The 16453-nt window shown below is 39.2% G+C and overlaps 1 protein-coding gene across 2 annotated transcripts in view; it reads left to right on the top strand.

The window, feature by feature from the left end:
* The first annotated feature begins 6666 nt into the window (after window positions 1–6666).
* Window positions 6667–16453, top strand: part of ZNF573 (zinc finger protein 573) — a 70954-nt gene continuing 61167 nt past the window's right edge. The window contains exons 1-2 of one of the 2 annotated variants that reach the window (XM_063113207.1): window positions 6667–6950; window positions 11076–11149. The gene's annotated coding sequence lies outside the window, so the exon portion shown is untranslated. Of the gene's footprint in view, window positions 6951–7056; window positions 7118–11075; window positions 11150–16453 lie in introns of those variants that run through there. The other variant, XM_063113208.1, reaches the window with a different exon arrangement.

Consider the following 16453-nt stretch of genomic DNA (forward strand, 5'->3'; position numbering starts at 1 on the left):
TGGAAACCCATGTCAAAAGGCAAAATTATAACAAGTTTAGTCATAGATTTAATTGGTTCTTATGTAGGATTCATAAGTAGGGGCAGTTGCCATTCTACAAAATAGAACGAGATCTCCCACTGGGCAAGAGTAGAACAGTGGGTTTTGTAAGGTGGAAACAGAATAGAAAAAATATTGATGAATATCAGATTACCTCAGGTTACTTTCTTTCTATGCATAAAAGCAGAGAAGGTTTTTCTTATTATGCACCCTGGAGTATACTGGAAATCTCTCATTTTCAGGAAAAACTGGTCTGTGTGGGGATCTATCTGCTTCCTTCGTTTCAGTTTGATTACGTGTCATTTGTCATGAGTGTCTTCATTTTGCTTTGGTTTGGTCTGCTGCGATCTAGAGCACACAGAGCTCAGCCCAAAACAATGGCCTCCCATAATTTTTGCTTAACCCCCACGATTGGGGCAGATTCCATTTTAACTAAGAGTTAAGAGTCTTTGTCTCCGTATTGGATTAATTCTTTTTTGCGTAAATAAAACCAGATGCAAAAGCTCACAGATGAAAACAGAAACATATACACCAAAATTTTTTAAAATGATTATCTCTAGGCAGAAAGCTTTTGGGTTATTCTAACTTTCTTCTTCATAACTTCCTCAGGCAATGAAATTTTTTGTAACTAGCCTGCCTAATAGCATCATCATAAATAGAAAAAAAGACATTTCAAAGCATCAAACTAGTTTTAAAATATCATTATGGAAAGAGTATATTTTTGTCTATAAAGATTCTTCTGTTAATGAAAAAGGAAATGGCCTTTGCACATTTAATTAGATTAGGTACACAAAATACGCCTAGTGATTTTGGATACACATTAGATGCTCCATAAATATGGCCACACTCCTGGTATTCTTCTCTGAAAAACCAATTAAATGATCATTTTTGATACATTCCTTGCAAACGATATTACAAAATTCTATTTTTTAAAACGGGCTGTAGGGCCGAGCCCGTGGCGCACTTGGTAGAGTGCCGCGCTGGCAGCGCGGCGATGCTCCCGCCGCGGGTTCGGATCCTATATAGGACTGACCGGTGTACTCACTGGCTGAGTGCTGGTCATGAAAAAACGAAAAAAAAAAAAAAAAAAAAAAAAAAAAAAAAAAAAAAAACGGGCTGTATACATAGCTTAAAATTTTGAGAACTATAATCCATAACTATGAATACTGTTAAGATTGAGGTCTTTTTTCCTGTGAATGGGAAATTCTCTATAAATGTAAATTTTATTATCTGCACAGCATCCAACCCCATGGATTTTGGGTAATTTTCTTAAGCATTCCTGTAATCTTGAACACCACTTTCCTGCAAAACAATTCCAAAATATAACAATCTTTTATTCCATATCTAAAACCGAGATCTAAATAATTTGGGTTATGAACACCCTGGAAAAATGCAAATAAACAAATATATACAGCAATTCTCTATAAAATTTCAGGGGATTTGCAGTGTCCTCTATGCCCAAAAATACACACAAAGGATTGCTGATTAAAAATTCCTGTTCCGGAACGTGGTGCTGATAACAACAAGGTTTAGGGTTCTATTCCTATATCGGCCAGCATTAAAAAAAAAAAAAAAAAAAGTCTGTTCTAGAACTTTTATATTCTGGCTCAGTTCCTTTATTTCCAATGACACATCACAACTAAGTTAATATTCCTGTTGCTTTAGATCTCTAGAAATCCAAAGCAGAATGATATAGAATCATTTCATAATACTGAGCACTGTTTCCCCCACGAACACTACATGTGTCATAATTTCATATATGTAATCAACAGGAAGTATGGTGGGTGGACTCTGTAATCAGTGTTCGCTGAAGGTTCTTGGGACCAAAACTCAGGATGGCTATATTTCTTAAACAGTAAATGAAACTCAGAGAATTAGGAGAACAGGGGCCGTTCCAGGAAGGAATACTATTCTTGGAATTAACAAAGATTCTCTGCTTGACCAAATTCTAGTTAGGTTCCTGAACCTTCTCCTAGGCCCATTTGTACACTTGTAAAATCCAGTTTTAGCAAAGAACTCCCCGCCCCCATACCTGATTAAATTCCTCACCCTCCACAATCACCTCAGGGGAGGTCTGATCATCCTAGCCTGTCTTCAGAAAAAATCCTGTGAAGCCGGTTTAGCCAGAATCCCCCTTCCCCCTGATGTTTCCTCTTAGTAATTTTCCCTCCAGTGATCCCAACCTGCTCCTTGGCTATAAATTCCCACTTTCCCAAATTCTGGTGTATTCCGAGTTGAACCCATTCTTTTCTTCCCTGCAAAATCCCATTGTAGTGGTCCCTATACCTATCAAGATAATCATGAATAAAGTCTTCCTTAGCGTGCCTTAACACGTATCATTGAATAATTTGTTCTGTCATATTTAATCTATCATGTCTGTTGTAAAGGTAATTCCTGCTTTAAACTTCCCATCCCATCTGTTTCTTCTCTTTATTTATTTTTTTCTTTTGTGACCGGTAAGGGGATCGCAACCCTCCTGCACTCAGCCAGTGACATCCCTATATAGGATCCGAACCCGCGGCCGGAGCGCTGCTGCGCTCCCAGCGCTGCACTCTCCCGAGTGAGCCACGGGGTCGGCCCTGTTTCTTCTCTTTAGAAACCGTCACCTAAGGCTCAGTGCCTGATTTCCCTCTGGGGACCGTTTCTCTGCGGCGCTCATACTCAGCTGAGAGGAGGGCGCAGGAAACAGCAGGAAACCTGGAGCCACGGGCCACAGCGACGCGCGCTCACGTGAAGGACGCGCGTCCTACGTCCCCGTCACACAGGACAAGCGCGCACGTCTGAGTCTCACCACGGCACCCGCCCTCACGGAGGCAGCCCCGGCCCTGTCACACGCTGCGCGGCCTCTCCCCGTCCCCGTCTGTCTCCCAGGGACACGACGACCCTCCTCTGCAGCTCAAGCTCCCAGCGGCTCGAGGGGGCGAACACACACGCCCCGCCCGCCTCGGACCTCGGGGCTCGGAGCGCCTCCCGCAAGCCCCTCTCACCGCCACGCAGGGTCGCAGGCGGGAGGCGGTGTAGGTGGCGGAGTCGCCTCCGCAGCGACCCACGCCCACTGCTTCCTCAGGCGGGACCACGGAGCGCGCTGCGGACATCGGAAAGGGAGCCCGAGGCCCGGGTTTTCTCCGTCGCCTGTGGGAAGTGCAGTCCACGTCGGGAGATTCAGGGCTACCGTCCCTTATGGAAGATGGACTTCAGGGTCTTAACAACCTGGAAGAAGTGTGCCCCGCGACCAAGACGGGGCCCTCCGCCAAACGCCCGAGTCCCTGAGACTTCTGGGAGTTGCCGCCTCGTCCCAGGAGTGCGCAAGCGCAGGCTGCCCACTTGCCTTGACTTGTAGCCATAGGGGATTTCACTGCGTGGTCAGGGCCTAGAAGAAGCGAGTCTGAGGAAAACCAGACCGGGGTAATTCGAGAAGAAAAACCCCGCAGCTGTTCTTTTCAGAGGCCTCAGGAAAATGTACTAAACAGCAAATCCATATAGTGGCCAAAAGTAGATTAGTGGCTGCCTAGGGCTGGGGAGGTGGGGGTGATGGCTAAGAGGTATTGGGATTTAGGACGCAGTATATTAAAAATCATCTAAAATTGGTTGTGCTGATGGTTGCACAACTCTGTGAATATACTAAAAGCCAGTGAATGAATTACATGATATGTGAATTGCATCTCAACAAAACTGTTAAGAACTAGTAGGCACTTTCTGCATATCCCTAAATGTGAACATCATACATAGAGTATAATGTCAAAACTTAGAAATTGACACTGGTACATTTTAATTAAGTAAAACACATTATTTATTTGGAATTCAACAATTTTTCCATTAGTGTAATTTTTCTCTTCAGGAATATAAATAGGATCCCACATTGATTGCATTTATTTGTCATGTATTCTTAGGCTTCCCCAATCTGTGACATTTTTTCAGCCTTGTGTTCATGACCTTGACACTTTTGAGAAATATTAGTTATTTAATAGAATATCCTATTTTTATGATGTTTTCTCATGCCTAGATTGAGATTATTATACATTTGGGGGAAGAATATGACAGGGGTGATGTGCCAGTCCCAGTTCATCATCAGGAGATCCATGATGTTAACATGTCTTCTACTTTGGTTGGTAACTTCCAGATATCTTCATCATAGAGTTACTAGTTGCTGTTTTCTCAAGAAAAAAAAGAAAAAACAAACCCTTTTTCCTGGTTTTGTCTTTTCCAGAATGCCATATAACGGGAATCATATAGTAGGGGGCCTTTTCAGATTGGCTTCTTTCACTTACCAATATGCCTTTAAGGATCCTCCATGTCTTTTCATGGATTGATACTTCATTTCTTTTTATTGCTGTATAATATTTCATTGTCTGAAAGTACCACAGTTTGTTTATCCATTTAACTATTGAAGGACATCTTGGTTGCTTCCAAGCTTTGGCAATTATGAAGATACCTGCTATAAACTTTCATGTGTAGGTTTTAAATAAATATAAGCTTTTAACTCATTTACGTATATACCGAAGAGTGTGACTGACTGCTGGTAAGAGTTTAGTTTTGTAAGAGATGGCCAAACCACCTTGCCAAGTGGCTGTACCATTCTGCATTTCTAACATCAGTCAATGAGAGTTCCTGTTGCACCCATCCTTGCCAACATTTGGTATTGTCACTGTTTTGGATTTGAGCCATTCTAATAGATGGGTAGTGGTATCTCAGCATTGTTTTAATTTAAACTCTCTGGTGACATAAGATGTTGTGCACCTTTTCATATGTCCACTTGCCATCTGTATAGGAAAGGGCAGAAACAGTACGGGCTTGCAGAGAAAGAGCTTGCTGTGATGATAGGAAGCTGCAGGCAGAAATGATCTTTGTGGTAAACTGGGCACTGACTATGCCTTCTCCTGTCAGATAAAATGTGGTCTACCTGAGTTTTGGCTGGAAACACAAAGTATCTGCTTGTTCATAAATACTTTTTACTGAGGTTTGAGATTTAACTATGTCTTTATTAAAAGGTGAGATAAGCCCAATGAATAAACAGGTTGGGGTACAGCAGGTAATCACTCTATCAGAGATGCTCTCTCAGAAAGTCTATAGTGAATGGATGGTGTCACTGGCAGCTGATGCTTTTCCCTTCACAGATTTTCAGTTTTCATTTGTAACATGAAAGGCAACTGATATATGCTACACCTGATTTACTCTTGGGGGTGACTTCATTCCTGAGAAATGTCTGTATTCTTGGTTATATTGGGCTCATAATCGAACCACAGTGTGTGCGCATGTGTATTCTTTCCCTAAAATGCTTGGTTCATCTGCAATGCTGGAGGTAATTACTATTATGTTTCCCTTTTAGAGTTGAAGATTCTGAGGTGTGATGAGGTTATATAATGCATAGAAAGTTATAATATAATATGTAGTAAGGGGCAAAGCCATGTGACCAGGCCAGATAAACTATTTTCACATCTTATCTTTTAACATCTACTGTATAATATCTTTTCACTGTAGAAAATGGGAGAGTAAATATTGGTACTGTTTTCAAAATCATTGATTGTAGGAGTCACTGAAAATAGAAATAGAGCATTATTCATCATTATTGATCACCAGAAATTGATTATTGGTGCAGCAAACTTATGTATATTTTATGCATGGGTGGGCTTCACTGCAATTAGAGGCTAGAGATTCAGAAACATGGAAGTTCCTCAGAAAACTAAAAATAGAATTTCCATATGATCCAGCAATACTACTTCTGGGTCTATGCCCAAAGGAATTGAAATCAGTATGCAGAAGAGATATCTGCACTCCCATGTTCATTACAGCACTATTCACGATAGCTAATACACCGAAGTAATCTTGGTTTGCATCACTGGATGAATGGATAAAGAAAATGTGGTATGCATACACAACCAAATACTATGCATCCTTAAGGAAGAGGGAAATTCTGTCATTTGCAACAACATGTATGAACCTAGAGGACATTATGAAAAGTGAAATAAGCCACGCACAGAAAAACAAATACCGAATGATCTCATAAGTGGAATCTAAAAAAGTCAAACTGGTAAAAGTGGAGAGTAGAATGGTGGTTACCAGAAGCTGAGGAAGGGAGAAGCATGCGGAAAGGGGAAATGCTGATCAAAGGGTACAAAATTTCATTTAGATGGGAGGAATAAATTTTAGTGATCTATTGCACAGAATTGTGACTACAGTAAATCATAATGCACTGCATATTTCAAAATTGCTAAATAACTTCAAATGTTTTTACCACAAAAAAATAAGTATGCGAAGCGATGGACTTGTTAGCTTGATTTAATCATTCCACAATGTAAACACATATCAAAACATCATACTGTACCTCATAAATACATAAATATACGACTATTCTGTCAATTGCGGAAAAAAAAGTTTACTTTCCCCATATCTTACAACAAGGCTGAAGCTATCTCAGGGGACGTGAGAGCGGAGTCCCCGCCCTCAGGAGCTCACATGCAGTGTCGCGCGCTTGTCCTCGTGACCACGCCACTGACGGTGCGTGTGCGTTCTGCACTCACTGACCTGAGGCTTCGGCCCGCAGGAGTTCCGGATGCCCCTTCTCAACCTTCTGGGTCCACCTGCCTCTCGTGGACCCCGAGGACACGCCGGACACGCCCTCAGCTCAGACATCTCTGCCCGCACAACAGTCCTTACGTCTGTGCACACCTAGGACGGAGAAGCGACATCCCCGGGCACACCTAGGACGGAGAAGCGACATCCCCGGCAGCCGGCGTTGGGTGGTTCTTGTGGCCCGCTTGCGTTCTAGCGAGGATTTTGGACGCCAGGCTGCTTTTCCCACAAGCCACCGCGGCCGTGGCTACTCAAGCTTGAACTACATTTCCCAGAGGGCAACGAGCACACTCAATCTATGGCTTCCCGTCCACTTTCGCGTGGTTCTTGTGCATTGCAAGGTGAGTCGAACTCATCTCAGGATACAATAGGCACAGGGTACTCGCAGGCAGGGCTCTGGGCAACCGGGTTAAATTGGAGCCCGACCTAACCCGGCCACGGTGGTAGAGGAAGACCTTGAAGCCCGCAGGACGTACGGCTAGTTGTTCTCGGAACCTCAGGCCTGTGGGTGCGTGAACAGCAGGGGAGGGTGGTTATGTGGGAGAAGTCGTGCGTGTGAGAGGGCTGGGATGTGCCTCTTGGACGGTGAGTGCGGTTGTGAGGCTGGGACGGATGAGTGGCTGGGCTCGCGTGACGGGGATATAAGGTGCGTGTCCTTTACAGGTGCGCCGATTGCTGCGGCTCTGTGGTGTGTGGGTGGACCCGTGGCTGTAGGTTCTCTGCTGCTTCCTCCGCCCTCTCTCCTCACAGCCACTTGTAGCTGACAGAAAGGAATGTCTGCAAGAGGGAAGTTGGATACTGAACCCTAAATGAAGTTTTCCAGCAAGAAGGCACTGACTTGCTGTGAGATTGGGAACGCCTGGGAGCTTCTTTCTTTGAGAGCTCTGAGGTCCAGCTACATGTCTCAGACCCTCGGCTTTCCCAGAGCTCTGACCCCAGGAACCCATACACAGATTCCAGCCTCCCTCCTACTTCTATCTGTGTGTGTGTGCGTGTGCGTGTGCGTGTGCGTGTGTGCAGGGCCGGTGTGGATCTGGAGAGTATTGTGTAACCAAGCCATTATGTACTCCCAAGAAAAGCCTGATGACTCATGACTCCCTTTTCCCTTCACCGTCCAGCCAGTCCCCAAAAGAAGGACCCTGATGAGGAGGAAAGAATTGTTTCACACTTAAAAATTAATGTTTAGGCTAGTTGGTTTTTTCCTTTTATAAAACTATTGGTTTTAGGGCATGCTTTCCTTCGTCTGAAATGTGTCTGTAATGCCCCAATCGGAATCTGCTTTCTTTTCAGTAGATATTGAGTGTCATTGAAATGAATCTAGTTAACATTCTCATATTCATTTAGCATATCATTCAAATCCTTCCGTGTATTCTCTTACTGTAAACAGAACCCCAAAAGATTTAGACCCTTGATCTAGAATTAAGGACAATTTTCCTTTTATGATTATGTGTAAAATAAGTGTTCAGGATTATGGAAATGATTAAGTGAATGATTAGCCCATATGATTGAATATTATGCAGCTAATAAAATTATGTTTATACAGAGTTAGACATAAGAAGGAAAATGTACAGTATGTAATATTAAGCAATATTTTTATAAACAGTAACAGTGAAAATTAAAAGTGTATATTAATCCCATTTAATAAGGTTATTTTATGAGGCATTTTGCAAAGATTGCATCCAAAATAATATTTTGTTTATTGAAGAAGGGGAGTGGTGTGGCTACATTTATTGCACATGTTTTGCACCAAACATTCTTCTATTTTTCGTACGTTCTCTGATTCACTCTGCAAAAGCATGTTTTGCATTTTTTGTATTTCTGTTATTTTAAGATGAATTCTTCGAAGTAGAATTTGGGGTAAAACAAACAGACTATTACTAACTGCCTAAGATATGCCAGGCCATGTAATCTTAGTATTTGGGGTAATAAAAAGACTAAAATGATATAGCTGCTACTTTTATGTTGCTTCTAGTAAATAAGAGGTAACCCCTGAATAGGAAAATATGCATTAAAGACCACTATGGAGATTCAGGTAATATGACTTGGAATTTATGAGGCAGCAATGTCATTCTAACTGTAGCTATCACTGTCAGGTTATGATCAAATTATTCTGATCTTAATATGAAGGCCCTGGGATGATAAGGAATTTATGTTGTAAATTTATACCTTACTCTTTTATCGAGATATAAATTCACTACCATAAAATTCACCTCTGTGAAGTGTATAATTCACTGTTTTTTAGTATCACAAGGTTTTGCAATCAGCACCATATCTAATTCCAGAACATTTTCATCACCCCAAAAAGAAACCCCATACTCATTAGCGGTTACTCCCTATTCTGTCCTCTCCTCATACTCTGGCAACCACTAAATACTTTCTTTTTTTTTTTGCTGGCCAGTACAGAGGTCAAACCCAGGACCTGGTATTAAGGGTACTATGCTCTAACCAACTGAGCTAACTGGTCAGCCCACCACTAATTACTTTTTATCTCTATCGATTTGCTTATTCTCAACATGTACAAATGAAATTCTCAACATATATAAATGGAGTCATACAATATGTATCATTTTATCCCTGGCTTCTTTCACTTAGCATAATGTTTCCAAGGTTCATCCATGTTGTAGATATATTAGTACTTCATTTCCTTTTTTGTGTGTGTGATAAAATATACATAAAGTTTGCCATTTTAACCATTTTTAAGTGTACAGTTATATGGCATTAAGCACACTGACATCGCTGTGCAATCACCACTGCCATCTATCTCCAGAAGTTTGTCATTTTCTCCAACTGAAACTTTGTACACATTGAACACTAATCGTCCGTTTGAACACATTGTCTCACTCTGCTCTCCCCCAGTTTCTGTCAACCAATATTTGACTTTCCGTCTCTATGAATTTTACTACTTTAAGTTTCTCATGTAAGAAGAAACGTTCCATATTTTTCCTTTTGTGATTAGCTTATTTCAGTTAGCTCAGTGTCTTCAAGTTTCATCCATGTTGTATTATTTATCAAAATTCTCTTCATTTTTATGGCTGTATAATATTCCCTTGCATGCATATACCACATTTTGTTTATCAGTTGATGTACATTTGGGTTTATTTCCACTTCTTTGCTATCATAAATATGATATGAACATTAGTGTACAAGTTTTTGTGGGAACATATGTTTTATATTCTCCTGGGTATATACCTGGGATAGAAATCCTTGGTCACATGGTAACTGCTACGTTCCTTTTTATTCTAATGATGTTAGATGCTAAGGTAGACATGAGACTAATAAGATAATTCGACAGCTTTCTGGAGTACGTGACCAACAAGGTGGGAAATATTTCTGTTAAAAAAAAAACTTGTAAAAGTATTTATCAGTGAGACTATACTCCGGGACTTCACCCATCTTTTTAGACAGTAATCCAACATGTGTGAGCATGCATGGAGATCTTAGAGGAGGTTTTGTTACTGGGAACTGAAGGAAATAAAAACCATTTAGTAAAACAATCCAAATTTAGTGTTATTTCTCCAAGACCAAGTAAAGACTTTACAAAAATGAACTTTCCAGTTTTTGGAGAATTAGCTTAAAACAAATGTTCATATGCATATGTATTTTAAGCTAAGGCATGGCCATTGAATCAGCAAACAAAAAACCTCAAGATCAAAACAAAAATGGGCTGGCTGGTGGCTCAGTTGAGATGCTGATCACACCGAGGTCAGAGGATTCAGATCCCCTTACCAGCCAGCCACCAAAAGAAAAATAAATAAATGAAAAAAATAAAAATAAAAAGCACTGTTAGTGTAGAAGAGTATAACTTTCCAGATTTTTTCTGTCTATTTTAGTCTGATGGTCTGTCAGTCTTTCAATATTGAGATATATATCAGATATAGACTGACACATCTATTTTATAAATAGTGTCATGTTGTACATATGGTTTTATAATCTGATTTTTCTGCTTTCTATTTCTGGAATATTTTCCATGTCCTCAATATTTTTCCCTATTTAACATTTATTACTTAGTTATTTTATCAGATATTTAAGCAATTCTTCTGGAATCAGAATGCTGACCACTGCCTGACCAGTTCCATGTCCTTTCTGTTCTGTATACCCTGTTCAACCTCAGCTGATCCGAAGGCCATAAGTAAGATGTGGGTAAGATAGTGTGGCTCCTTCTCAATCCTGGAAGGTATGAATGAAGGGAAGAGGATCTGTTCAGCACACCAATGATCAGCGCAATCGCACAGGCAGAACCGCTTCCCCAAAATGGACGTGTGGCCAGAATACTGCCTGCTGAAGTGTCTGGGTTTCCTGGGAATTGAGGAAGAGTTTAGATTTATCTAAGATCTTTCTAACATCTTCAAATGTGTTTTTATGGCAGGAGGTATTATATAAAATGAAATGGAGGAGCAAAAAGTTTAGTTTTTTACATAGTAACACTGAAGCATGCCTGTTCTCATGTTGTCTTTTTCCTTTCACAGCTCTGGATGTTCTTTGTTCTCCCTTAGAGGAGCCTCAAGGAGGACTTATCTGTTTCTGCAGATGTAAAACCATGGTATGCGTAAGTTAGTGTTTCCTTCTCATTGAAATATGTGATGTAAATGTTTTCATTTAATTGCCCTGAAGATTCCTACCTGAAAGAACCCCATTCAATTATCTGTTTCCTGATTCCTCCTACACCAATGAATGATGGTACCAAATAACTCTGTCCTTGTGTGACCCACTCTCCTCTATCCAGTGTTTATTTATTTACTGACAGGATTATTATCTCTTATGTGCCCAATCATATATAAAGAACAGTGAGGACACAATGAAGGAGTCAAGTCCCATCAAGAAAAGATTTGAGCTTTCCAAGTCAGGTTGTAGTTGGGTGAATTAGAGATGAGGATCCCATTTGGCCAAACAGTGAAAGATTTTGAAATTCTCCACAGACATGAGTTTTCTAGGTACATGTGAAATAGCTTAGTAATGATTGGTCTCAGTCTTAGTGTAGGTTGAGATCTAATGCTTTCTGAGGCTTTTAGAATTGAATAGCAGTATGATTTAGGACTTTCAATTATAGGGATCATGATTCTTAGTAAAGAATCCCTGACTGATGAATACCATGACTGTTTTATTGCTGACCAGCATGTGTTGACATTGCATGACTTTAATATAATTTTGAATCATTCTACGTTAGTATCGTCTAACTTAGCAACCAGAAAAGTATACATTGAGGAATTTTTGATGGCAATAAAAAGGGAATAAAAGCATAAGCTATAAGTTAATAGAGACCAAGAACTGAAAAAGAACTTAGAAATGTTGTTGTCCAACCAAATATATATAAATCTAATCATCTAAAAATGATTAATTATACCACAACAGCAAGTTGGAATGCTATGTAGCCATTAAAAATATTTGTCAAAAGAAGAAAATTATTTGTGATAGAATTTAATGTAAAGAACTTGAGGATTGAAGACATTCCTTATTTTTATTAAAACCCTTTGTTTTCTATCCCTTGTGACAATTTCTACCTTCACTTGTAGTGCTTAGTGCATTACATTTAATGTAATTATTGATAAATTAGATTTAGGTCATCCATTGTACTATTTGTTTTCTGTTTTTTCTATCTGTCTTTTGTTCCTCTGTTTCTCGTTTTTTGTCTTTTGGGTTAATTAAATATTTATTTAAAATTCCATTTTAACTTGCTTTTTTCTATCCTTTTTTCTTTGTTTTTTTGGTGGCTGGCCAGCATGGGGATCTGAACCTGTGACCTTGGTGTTACAAGGCTGGGCTCTAACCAACTGAGCTAACCAACCAGCCCTTTGCTATCCTTTTTTCAATTTTTAATGGTCACACTCTGTATTAAGATATATATTAACCGATCACAGTCTACTTAGAGTTAATATTGCATCATTTCACATAAAGTATAAGAACCTTGCAACAGCCCCTATCCTGTATGTTACCATTGTCATATGTTACCTACATACGTTTCAAACTATAATACCATGTTTTTAAAACAGCTTTATTGACATGTAGTACACTGCACATATTTCAAGTGTACACTCTGATGATACATTCTCGTACACCCATGATACAATCACCACAATACACAGTCAAGAAAATGAACAAATCCATTATTCCTAAAAGCTTTTGTAATCCTTCCTTCCCAACACCCCTTGTCCCCTTCCACTCTGCCTCTAGTTAACCTTGATCTGCTTTCTGTCAATATAAATTAATTTGCACTTTCTAGAATTGTATATAGATGGAATCAAACAGTATGTAGTCTTTTTTAATATGGCTTCTTTCACTAAGCATAATTATTTTGAGATACATCCATGTTGTTGCATGTATCAATAGTTCAATCCATTGTATTGCTGAGTAGTATTCCATTATATGTATATATCACAATTTATTTAACCTTTCTCCTGTTGACAGACATTGGGGTTGTTCCAGTTTGGGGCTATTATACATAAAGCTGCTATAAACATTCCTGTACAAGTCTATGGGTGGATCTAAATATCTAGGTAAGAAATTGCTAGGTAGAATGGTGTGTTTGACTTCATAATGAATTGCCAATACTTAAAACTATTTTACATTCCCTCTAGTAATGTATTACAGTTCCAATGACTCTATATCTCTGTCAGCCTTATTTTCAATCTTTCGAATTTTTTTTTTTTTTTTTGGCTGACCAGTACTGGGATTCAAACCCTTGACCTTGGTATTATAATACCACACTGTAACCAGCTGAGCTAACTGGCCAGCCCCATCTTTTGAATTTTAGCCATTCCCTCTAAACTCTTTTTAGCTGAATCTCACAGATTTTGATGTGTTCTGTCTTCATTATTCAGGTCAACATATTTTAAAATTTCACTTGATATTTTTTCTTTGACTATGGGTTATTCTCGAACAAATACGTATTGCTTTATTTCCAAACATTTCCTAGATATTTCTGTTACTGATTTTTTTTTAAATAGTTTTTATTGTGGTAAAATATATATAACACAAAATTTGCCATCTTAGGCATTTTTTTTTTTTGAGAGTTAATGTCAGAAAAAATTTATTTCAACATTGACTTCCTGATATGTTGCAATGAGCTGATCAGAAACATAAGTCTTACAAAGCCTTTGCAATGTAGGCACAAGAATAGTCATGGATTAAACTTAAAAACAGATTGCTCAGCATGCACAAATGAAAGCAAAAAAAAAAGGGGGGGGGCTGGCCAGTTAACTTGGTTAGAGCATGGTGCTGATAACACCAAGGTCCAGTGTTCGATCCCTGCACTGGCCAGCTCCACTCTGCCCACCAAAAAAAAATTTCAAAAGAACACGTTAAAGGAACGATTACACTATCTTTTTGGACCCCTAAAAAGATTGAGAAATTTTATGGTCTGAGTCATTGGGTGAAACAGCACATGTGAGCATCTGGTTTTTTTTTTTTTAAATTTTATTTTGTCGATATACAATGTGGTTGATTATTGTGGCCCATTACCGAAACCTCCCTCCCTCCTCCCTCTCCTCCCTCCCACCCAACAATGTCCTTTCTGTTTGCTTGTCGTATCAACTTCAAGGAATTGTAGTTGTTATGTCTTCTTCCCCCCCCCCGGTTTTTGTGTGTGTGTGTGTGTGTGTGTGTGTGTGTGTGTGTGTGTGTGTGTGAATTTATTTACTTTTAGCTCCCACCAATAAGTGAGAACATGTGGTATTTCTCTTTCTGTACCTGACTTGTTTCACTTAATATAATTCTCTCAAGGTCCATCCATGTTGTTGCAAATGGCAGTATTTCATTCGTTTTTATAGCTGAGTAGTATTCCATTGTGTAGATATACCACATTTTCCGTATCCACTCCTCCAATGATGGACATTTGGGTTGGTTCCAACTCTTGGCTATTGTAAAGAGTGCTGCAATGAACATTGGGGAACAGGTATACCTTCAACTTGATGATTTCCATTCCTCTGGGTATATTCCCAGCAGTGGGATAGCTGGGTCATATGGTAGATCTGCAATTGTTTGAGGAACCTCCATACCATTTTCCATAGAGGCTGCACCATTTTGCAGTCCCACCAACAATATTTGAGAGTTCCTTTTTCTCCGCAACCTCGCGAGCATTTATCGTTCAGAGTCTTTTGGGTTTTAGCCATCCTCACTGGGGTGAGATGGTATCTCAGTGTAGTTTTGATTTGCATTTCCTGGATGCTGAGTGATGTTGAGCATTTATTCATATGTCTGTTGGCCATTTGTATATCTTCCTTAGAGAAATGCCTACTTAGCTCTTTTGCCCATTTTTTAATTGGGTTGCTTGTTTTTTTCTTGTAAAGTTGTTTGAGTTCCTTGTATATTCTGGATATTAATCCTTTGTCAGATGTATATTTTGCAAATATTTTCTCCCACTGTTGGTTGTCTTTTAACTCTGTAAATTGTTTTTTTTACTGTGCAGAAGCTTTTTAGTTTGATATAATCCCATTTGTTTATTTTTCCTTTGGTTGCCCGTGCTTTGGGGTTCATATTCATGAAGTCTGTGTCCAGTCCTATTTCCTGAAGTATTTCACCTATGTTTTCTTTAAGAAGTTTTATTGTTTCAGGGTGTATATTTAAATCCTTAATCCATTTTGAGTTGATTTTAGTATATGGTGAGAGGTATGGGTCTAGTTTCATTCTCCTGCATATGAATATCCAGTTATCCCAGCACCATTTGCTGAAGAGGCAGTCTCTTCCCCAGTGAATAGGCTTGGTGCCTTTGTCAAAGATCAGATGGCAGTAAGTGTGTGGGTTGATTTCTGGATTCTCTATTCTATTCCATTGATCAGTTTGTCTGTTTTTATGCCAGTACCATACTGTTTTGGTTATTATAGCTTTGTAGTATAGTTTAAAGTCAGGTAGTGTTATGCCTCCAGCTTTATTTTTTTTGTTCAGCATTGCTTTGGCTATGCGTGGTCTTTTATAATTCCATATAAATGTCTGGATAGTTCTTTCCATTTCTGAGAAAAATGTCTTTGGAATTTTGATGGGGATTGCATTGAATTTGTATATCACTTTGGGTAGTATGGACATTTTCACTATGTTGATTCTTCCAATCCAAGAGCATGGGATATCTTTCCATCTTCTTGTATCCTCTCTAATTTCTCTCAGCAGTGGTTTGTAGTTCTCATTATAGAGATTTTTCACCTCCTTGGTTAACTCAATTCCTAAGTATTTTATTTTTTTGGTGGCTATTGTAAATGGGCAAGCTTTCTTGATTTCCCGTTCTGCATGTTCACTATTGGAGAATAGAAATGCTACTGATTTTTGTGTGTTGATTTTGTGTCCTGCTACTGTACTGAAATCATTTATCAACTCGAAGAATTTTTTTGTAGAGGCTTTAGGCTGTTCAATATATAGGATCATGTCATCTGCAAACAGGGACAGTTTGACTTCATCTTTTCCAATCTGGATGCCCTTTATTTCCTTCTCTTCTCTGATTGCTCTGGCTAGTACTTCCAACATGTTGAATAGGAGTGGTGAGAGTGGGCATCCTTGTCTAGTTCCTGTTCTTAAAGGAAAAGCTTTCAGCTTTTCCCCATTCAGGAATATATTGGCAGTGGGTTTATCATATATGGCTTTAATTATGTTGAGATACTTTCCCTCTATACCTAACTTATAGAAGGTCTTTGTCATGAATGAGTGCTGAATTTTATCAAATGCTTTTTCAGCATCTATAGAGATGATCATATGTTCCTTGTGTTTGATTTTATTAATATGGTGTATCACATTTATTGATTTGCGTATGTTGAACCAACCTTGCATCCCTGGGATGAATCCCACTTGATCGTGGTGAATAATTTTACATATGTGTTGCTGTATTCTGTTTGCTAGTATTTTAATGAGGATTTTTGCATCTATA

Source organism: Cynocephalus volans, chromosome 10, assembly GCF_027409185.1.
Source record: "Cynocephalus volans isolate mCynVol1 chromosome 10, mCynVol1.pri, whole genome shotgun sequence".
NCBI lineage: Eukaryota > Metazoa > Chordata > Mammalia > Dermoptera > Cynocephalidae > Cynocephalus > Cynocephalus volans.